The following is a 9,341-nucleotide window of genomic DNA, read 5'->3' on the forward strand; positions in this document are numbered from 1 at the left end:
TGCTGCAGCCATTTAAAGTAGTGGCATACTAAGGTTGTATCCTTTTCATTTCTGAGCATTTCTACTTATCCAATAATTAAGCAATTTAAAAACTTTCAGTTTTCCCATAAACATCTGCCACAAGCAATTACATTTAGCCATGTCTTGGCAGGTCTTAGTTCCATGAGCAGTTTTTTTTAAATGATAATATCTATTTTTTTAATGGTAGCTTTCCAAGACTTTACTTGGAACCACATTGTGCTATCTGAAGGAGAGATATTTTATACTGTATCCAGGCCCAAGAATAGGATTCTCTGAAACCAAGCACAGCCAGAAATACAAAGAGATGACTGTCACAATATCTGACATGCTAACACAATTAAAACAAAATTAAATTAAGATAACGAGCCTTTGACAATTGCCTCTTTTCCTTAAATTTGGTTATTTGGAATTTCCTAGCCACATGGATCTTCCAAACCGAAAATTCAAGTGTTCCTTTTCTTCTCCAAGTGTCAGCATGCTCTATCTGAGGGCACTAGAGACTTTTCAGGGAGATGTGGTTGGAAACACTGTCTCCTATCAGTACCAGCCATGCTCCTGAGCCACGCTGGTACGGAGGGCAGGCGAGGTCAGTGTTCATATTCTTCTGAGTGAAGCTGGAAATCTTGGCAAATGCTTTGGATGTGCTGGGTGCTTTATTCCTAACATCCCTCCCTGAAACATCACATGGTCCAGCCATGCCATATGGTCTAACAAACAAGCTTAAGGTTTAGGCTGTTGTTGCTTTTTCAATCAGACCTTAGGTCACCATCCATTAGACCTTAGGCACTTTGAAGCTCATGCATGTAATTAAATCCAGTTAAATAAAGGCTAAAATCCATCTTGTCTTTATATCATCTTGAGTGCTGACCTGAAATAAGCTGATGTTTTGTTTGCACTTTTCAGCACTCCGCAGTGGAGATCAAACACATCCCATTTCTCATGCTGGGATTAATAAGTGACTCCTGGCTAACTGAACCTCTCAGCTTCCATGATACCAATACATCCAACACTCTCGTTTCCAAGTATTTTAGCTACTTTCATGGTTGCCATTACTGTGGTCTCTGATCAGTTGCATAGTCTGGAATGCATATATACCCATGACATCTCTGTGACAGACAGCTGCTCTTTTGTCAAGAGTACAGACGGACATCTCCGGGCCAGAGAAGAGAATACGTTTCCCACACCATGGCAGACACCTTCCAGCTCCTTGGAGTCCTCGGCAGCCAGCACAATCACTGCACCAACTTTTCTTTCCCGTTTTCCCTTTAGCAAAAGGCACGGGCCAAATCCCACAGGCATCTACGAGCATCTTACCATGGACCTCACAGACCTTCTACTGCCTTCAGCAAACTTGGCTCAAACCTAATTGCTCCTGCCAGCCTTCCTGTGTTCCTGGACTTCGCAGGGTAACTGCTAAGGACAGAAATAAATCCTTTGTTTACTCTGGTAACTGGAGAGCTGCTTTAACCTCTGGCTAAAAACAGGTGCATTTTCCTATCAGGTTCATGAGTCACTCATCCCAGGAAAGACTGGTGAACTTGGAAAGCCCAGGGCTCACTGAACAACAGGAAAGGACGACTTTCTAATTGAATGGTGGCAAATGTCATCATCTGGTTTTTCCTGGGTGGCTTTTTTCTTTTTAAGTCATGTTAAGTCATTGGTTTAACACAGCTCAGGCCTGTTCCTCACAAATTCCTTTTCTGTGTGGTATTTCAGCATCATATCCAGTTTGGGATGGAAAAGACTACTGGTGTTAGACTCCTATAGGAAACAACAGGTGTAATGTGAGACTACATAAACAGTGCAGGCAATTAATACCTCTGTAATAGATTTTGTGCTTGGTCCTGCATAATCAGACCTTTCAGCACAGGGACTTGTATTTCTTTTTTTTTTTTTTTTCCTCCTGATGTGAAAACAAAGTGCTCCCTTCCTACAGACCTGTTTTCACAGAGAACAGTATTGCTTCTCACATACCGTCTGGCCAGGAACAGCCAAGGAATTCTTAAAAGGTGACCTTCAAAGGTGACTTCTTTTTGATGAATTAAAAAAAAACCAACCTGCAATATCTTTCCTCTCCAATTTTAACACTAGAAATTCAGGTCTCATCACCCTCTTTTTCCACAACTGAAGACTTATGACAACATCCCGAGAAGCCACTCTGGGGATATTTCTCCACTGCACAGTTAATTCATGTTCTGACTCAAATTAAAATCAGTGGCTCTTGTCATATACAGAGGAGAAACCTCTGACCAGGCCAGAGTGTGCTCCCAGTCCAGACCACCTTACCTGGTTGGCTGTAGAGGGCAGAACCTGGGCCTGGACCTTACTCATTTTGCACTGTGACTGCAGACAGGAAAATTAAATCAAAATCACTTGTATTCTGGTGGTTCTCCAATGCACCTCCTCTAGCTCCCCTGTGGCAGCCAAGTGGCTGCGAAAGAATCCTACAGCCTCTGAGCACCAGAAAAGTCTGGCTCCATGGCCAGAAACACACAGATTAGCACAGCATTGGTAAGGTCACAGAAATATGGGAAGGTCTCTGCTTGGGATTGGGCCAGGTTAACTGTGCAGTGAAAACGAAGCTTGGTGGGGGAACTGATTTTTGTGTTAAATCTCTGACAGTTTTGCTAGCGCCTCTATAAGTTAAGCATCTTTGAAATAAAGAGAAGTCACCTGGTCCCTGCACGGCAGGGATGTTCAAAAGAGTCCTCGTTTCATATCTATGTCCTCTGAGGAAGATCAGTGCATGAATGGTGAAGAGAAGGCTTGACATTCTTGGCACTGCAAATGAAGCAGATAAGTATATCTTTGGTGTAATGGAGGAAAACATATATAAGTCCCTCTCAACAGAGCTATACAGGGGAACATGAGCAAAGCATCTCCCCCTTTACAAAAATTGAAGGCTTTCTTCTTTGTTTCATATCATAAACCACAAATATTTCCAGTTCCTGCCCATCCCCACCCCATTCCTCCCTCTCCCCCTGCCCTGCCCTGCCCCACTTCAGGTTGCTTTGAATGACACCAGCACTACTTACAAAACCAACAGAAAGTCAATTACCCACATATATTATTGCGGGGTTAATTTTTAACCTCTTCCAGCTGCACAGTCAGCTGGCTCGGTAAGATGTGTTCCTCCAGCCAGTGATAAAGTGATATCTTTCCATTCCTGCTGTGCATGATTTGAAGGCTCCCGCATGAAGGCAGAGTCCTGCAGAGCTGCACTGCATGCTCACCTCCCTGGCCCGAGCCCACACCAGGACAGGAGAAAGACACCTGAGGACTGCAAAAGCCACATGTACCCAGAGGGCTGTGGGGATGGACCTAAGAGGGAAGATGAGATGAGTGTGACACATGCATCTGAGAAAAGCAACGTCGATTTGGGTCACTATGAGCCTCAGACGTCTGTAGGAAGGGTGTCAGTGTCACAGGCAGTGCTTATTCACCATGACCAAAGGCAGTGTCAACAGGCTTACAGGGAGCAGAGCGCTGGCCAGTATCGGTCCATGAGCTCTCTGGGGGCCACAGAGCCCAGACTTGGTGGAGCAGGCGCCAGCACACGCTATACACTCGCTCCATGCTGTTAGAGAGAGGATCTGCAAAGCATAACTAAGCCCTGGTAGGGCAGGAATCAGTCTTTGTCTGGCTCACGCAGGGACCCACAGCCTTGCGGCCGCAGCAGCACAGAGCCTGCCACCCACCCAGCTGGGGAGAGGCATGGGGACGAGCTCCATGGGGGGTCCCACAATGTGGGGCGAGCCCAAACAGAAAGGATCCTGCTCTTCTTTGCCACCTCCTGCAGCCTCAGTACCCAGCCATATGCTCCAGCTGAACCAGCTTGCTAGCCCTGTAAGGCACCCAGCTCAGAAAAATGTAAAATAAAAAATGTAGAAAAATATAAAATAAAAGGGATGAGCAGATATTTTCTAGCATAGCAAATTTAACCAGCTCATCCAAAGCATTCAAGGAGCACCAGAGCTGTTGTAAATGGTGGGAGAATGTGACAAGGACCAGGGTTGTGGGGGAAAAAAGATTTTTTTCTCTGGTGATGGGTAGCTGCTAAATGCCTTGCACTGTGGCAAGAGCAATACTGTTAGGCTGTGTGGAGGGAGCAGCCACTTGAAACTGCAGATATCCGAGCTGAAGCAAGACAGGCAGTGCCTGCCCTCTCCCTGGCTCCCTCCTTCAGCCTTCCCTGCAGCGGTACCCTGTGTGCCCGTGTCCGCGGGGCTGCACCGGGACTAGAGCTGGCCAGGGAGAGAATAGATTTACACCGGATCCAAGTGCCCGTGTGCCCATGTGGTTATGGCAGGAGTCTAACTGCAACAAGGAAGAAAGATTTACACCTTGCTGGGAAACATTTTATAAAGTGTGTGAAGTTTTGTCAAGCCTCTTTTGGGAGTTATGTCCATGGACTTTTCAACTGAAAAGCAATTTTCTTCATTTCAATTGAAGAAAAGGTATGACCAGCTCTGTGAAACACCCCTAACTGGGGAAAGCCCCAAGTGCAAATACTTTTCCCATAGGTGTCATCTGGAACAGAACAGAATCAGAAAAGCATGGTGAAAGAAAAGTTCAGAACAACCAGGTTGGTGACGGCAGCAAAGCCTCAGCCTCCAGCCCCGCTTCCAGTGGCCAAGCTTGTGCATGAGAGTAACCCACCGAGCTAGATAAGGCCGGAAAGGGAGTTTTTGACAATAAACCTGCCTAAACAACAGCCCCAGCACTGCTAGCCCAAACTGTGTGAGAAGTCAAGAGCAAAATTCAGCAAAATAGGTGAAACAGAAGTGGCAATGGAACCGCGCTCAGATGTAAAAGTGACCATATGTTCTACTCAAAAATACTTACTCTGATCTCAGCTGTCCTTAGTACCACTAGTAAGGAAACTGGTTACGTTACTATGTCTTTTTATAAAAAAAAAGAAATATTACTACTACTAAAAATACTTCTACCTCAGTGACAATTTAATCAAGGCTTCTCAATTCTCAACGCTCCTGAGCCCTATGGGATTAGACCACCTTTAGGGCAGCCAGTGTGGCATGCCATGCGAGCACAAACACAATTATTTCTAGTTGCCTGCTTGGAGGCCAGTATACTCGGGAGCCAGCTGAGCCTGCTACGAGTCTGATCCACCCCAGGCACTGTAAACCAGGAATGAGAATCCACTTCTGCTTCCACCACCATCACTGTTAAGCCAGCACCATCTCTCCTAATGGCAGAGAAAAGGGACTGGTCAAAAGCAGGGTGGAAAAGGATCTTTCTGCCCTGCCAACATTACAGATTGAAAACGCCAGAGAATGGGAAGGTGATTGTTCGGTATGTTTTCACAGCAGAGAGGGGAAGGACATCAATAACACAGAAAAATGCACCCTGCAGCTCTCGTGGTACCAGTGCTGTAACACGCATGTATTTCTGGGCCACCTAATAATAGCAGAATATCGATAAATGGAGGGCTGAGACTAGGGTGGACAGTGAATGGGGAAAGCAATGACGACAAAGGAAAAGCTGACGGGGGAGGAGGCAGGAATTGATTAATATGAGAAAACTAGTAGTTAGCTTCACTATAAGCTGTTCACATGCGGGTGAAGGACATAAGCGGGCAGGCTGGCCAAGGTGACAGCCTGGCTGCAGGAGGTATGGGGTGTTCATCACCACCGAGGTGATGAGCGTCAGGTGAGGGACCGCAGTTGGATGGGAGGCAATGGCTTTTGTTTCTACACTGCCCAGTTTAACCCAAACCAGCCTGGAACAGTGCAGCCCCACGCACCCACCAGCTGCTGGGCTGCAATGCAGACCAACCTAACGCTCTGCGGTCCAGCCCCCAGCAGAAAGAGAGAAAACAGCTTTCTCACCGCCACGTACCACCCTCTGCCCCCCACCCTGCATGATGGCCAGGGCCAGGCTTTTACACAAGTGCTGATTTAACAGGATTCTCCACCTTTTGCAGCATCTGGTCCTTCAGAGAAAATCCATCGGTGGGGAATCCTCCCCCTGACCCTGCAACCAGGAGACGCGGCATGGCCTCTCTGCACGCCCATAAGCGCTTCTTCCTGGGAAGTAAATTGCTAGTAAATAAACCAACACGTATGTCAAGGTTTGTTTTTTCCAACCTTTTCAAGCACTTGGCAGCTATGAAGAGGGCTGGGAGGATCTAGTTTTGGTAAGGAATTAGTGAAATCTTGCAGTTCTTGTTTATGTGTCAGGCTCTGAGGAGCCAGCGATGAGCCCGGGCTGGGCACAGCCGTCAGCCGGCCACGAGCAAGCCGTGCCTTAACCACCGCAGGGGAGAGCGAGTCGGGAAAAAATCCCTTGTGGATTCCCAAAACGGCCACCGGCTGATCTGGTCCTGAGGTGACTAATAACAGTTTGGACTGATTCGACATTCTGTGGCTTTACTGGAAAGTTACCTTCCCCCCCGGCACCCGCCCCAGCCTAAAGAGGCTCCCTCCCCTTGCTGGGTTTCAGGGAAATACAGAGGAAGCTCAAACGAAATAACAATTTACTTCAATGCTGTAAATGTCACAGTGATGCTCATGGGAGGGAAGTGGGGAATTTAATTTGATCTGTGCTAAAATGCCCTAACTAGATCGTGTTCAGATCTGGCATCTCAAACAGGCCCCACAATAAAGAGGGCCAAGAGTAGAGAACAAAAACACACATTGAAGAGGAGAATTTAAGCCAATCTCTGTCCAAATGGAGTGCAAGCTGGGCCTCAGTGCACCTTGCTCTCGTTCAGCTTTGCTAATTATCCTTCCTGGGTCGGCTGGTTGTTTGCTTGGCTTTAAAATATTATTTCCCTGGTCTCTGATTGAAATCTATTACGCCTGCTCTCCAGGCTTCATGGAAGCATTATCAGCCTTCAAAACCTCCTGCATTCCTCCTTCATGCTCCTGTTCCTGCATCACATCAGCCTCCGCCAGCCCAGAGGCATCAATTAGAGGATGATCCCAGGGCACTCATACGATGCCATCAAAAAGCCGCCGTGTCACCTCCTCACACCACTTCCTTGGCATTCATTCCTATGATTCCCATTTTGCTGGAAGGGAGGAGCAGGAAAACAAATGTGACCTGTGCTTCTCTAGGACATTGTCGCAGCAGCTCTTTCTGTCAAATTAGTAAAAGGAACTGGCAGAAAGGAGCCTGTTATTCCAGTTCTGCCGGCCACCTGATGACAGAAGCCATTGATCCCAAATGCAAATAGAAATGTTACGAAATGAGTAAGAGTCAGTTGTACTTAAAAAAAGTTTGCAACCAGAAAACTGCATTTTTTCTTTCCTTAGTAACAAGTTCAGCAACAGAAATAAATTTGTCAGCTGAATCATCTGGAGGTGCTTAGTCTGCAGGTTTCTCGGAACAATACTGAAGGATGAGGTTTTTGAAAGTTGGAGGAGAGGGATACAACCAAGTCGGCCCCTTCTTCTTCCCTTTTCCAAGCATCCTTACTTGCATTATCAGCAGAGGTACAGAAAACATAACAGAGGGGATTCAAGAAGCTCAGAAATGTTACATTTTTTTTCTATCAAGTTCTGAATTTTCCAACATGAGTCTTTTCAAGTGGGATGAAGAAAAATTTCTATTTTTTTCTTAAGAAACAAATAAACAAAGAAGCCACCCACAAAGCATAACACCACAAGGCATCCAAGTCGTGGTTTCAAAGTGAGCATTTCATGTAAACCTAATGTCTAGTTTTGTGAAATTGCTCCTGAGAAAAGCTCTAAGCCACAAATAACTCAATTATAACATTTTCAGACCTGGAGTTCTCAGGATTCATATTGCTTTGGGGCATTTGCATTTTCCCCCTTCCTCACCTCCTACTTCACTACAGCAAATATTTCAGGGAAGTGTTTAAATGCAAGTAACAATCTGCTTTCCGTGCTGACTATAATTTTCAAGTACACAGTATTGAATAGGGAGGGGAGGAGAATCTATCTTGATTTTTTTGTGGCTTTGTCCTGAATCACAAAGACCAGATGGGTAATTTCAAGCAGAATGATTTTTATGTCTGAATGGGAAACACGCAGAACAAATGAGAGCAAAAGCCAAGCCTCCGGCATAGCAGGTCCCTCCTATGGCAGTCCTCAGAATGAAACATGAAAAGCATCCTTGCCCCTGCAGACCCCTCAGAGATGGAAAGCTTCAGAGCACTGCAATGCCTTTATAACAGACACTTCATAGCTATATGCACCAAATTTAGAAACCTGTCTATTCCTTCACAGACGATATAGGATGAATGAACAGTGAAAGGCACAGCTCTTTTTCACTCGTTAATATAAACGTGGCCAATTCTTCTTGTGCAGAGTATCTCGTGTACATATACTTGGTGTGCAAATAAGACAGTTACACGTTATTCTGACTCGGTCTTTACCTCTTGCCAAATGGCTACAATAGAGAATAAACGTTTCTATGAGTATATCTTGCTCCGCTCTCCAGTATTTCTTCCCATCCCTTTGCTATGACTTACTTAAACAATTATTTCTACACTTATACGATCCCGATGCTAACTGACTCACCTGTACCAATTAAACCCTTGTAAAGGGATTATCTCCATTTAATCCTTGTGGTCCTATAGCTGCCAATTAGAGCAGCAGTTGAAATGCACACAAGCGAACTCGACCTGTGTGTTTAACTTCATTTCCTTGCTTGTCGAGGTGTATGTGGCCTCCCTTGCCTTAATGAATATCTTCCTATTGCTTCCCTTTCCAGAACTCAAACATCACATCCACACCCATACAATTCATCTGTTCTTGTGCTGTGCCCCTCCATATTCCCTCCTCCGTCTGTGTCTGCTCTTTCACCAGCTACCCAGACTCCGCCACCCTTTCACTGTGCAAATACCTCTGAGCATCTCACACACTGAACCCTGACTGGATTTGTACCTGTCCCTTCGGTATAACCAGAAGAGCATCCCTGCTCCAGGAGCTGCTGCTCTGCTGGACACCCGCTCCAGCCAGGGCACGGAGAGGAAACAATCAGTCCACAATGGCAAGGCCTCTTTCAACTGTTAATATTTCTTGCACATTTGCATATTTAGGAAATAAAGACAAGCCTGAAGCTGTATGACCATGGCCCCCTCTTCTGTAGTTCTTCCTCTTTAATGTTTTACATGTCATGTGTTAGATTGCAAACTCTTTGCTCAGTGCAATGTCTCTGTTCCCAGTTTTGTAGTTTGACACGATGAGCCTCCAACCTTGATTTCAGTCTGAGTGACATGATCATAAATAACCAGTAACAAATAAACCAGAATAAATTTCCACATGGTTACTGAGTCTATCTGAAGGATATAGGCTGCACAACAGCATCCCTTGTGATTGCTTGAAACCGGC

This window comes from Mycteria americana, chromosome 6, assembly GCF_035582795.1.
Source record: "Mycteria americana isolate JAX WOST 10 ecotype Jacksonville Zoo and Gardens chromosome 6, USCA_MyAme_1.0, whole genome shotgun sequence".
Lineage (NCBI taxonomy): Eukaryota > Metazoa > Chordata > Aves > Ciconiiformes > Ciconiidae > Mycteria > Mycteria americana.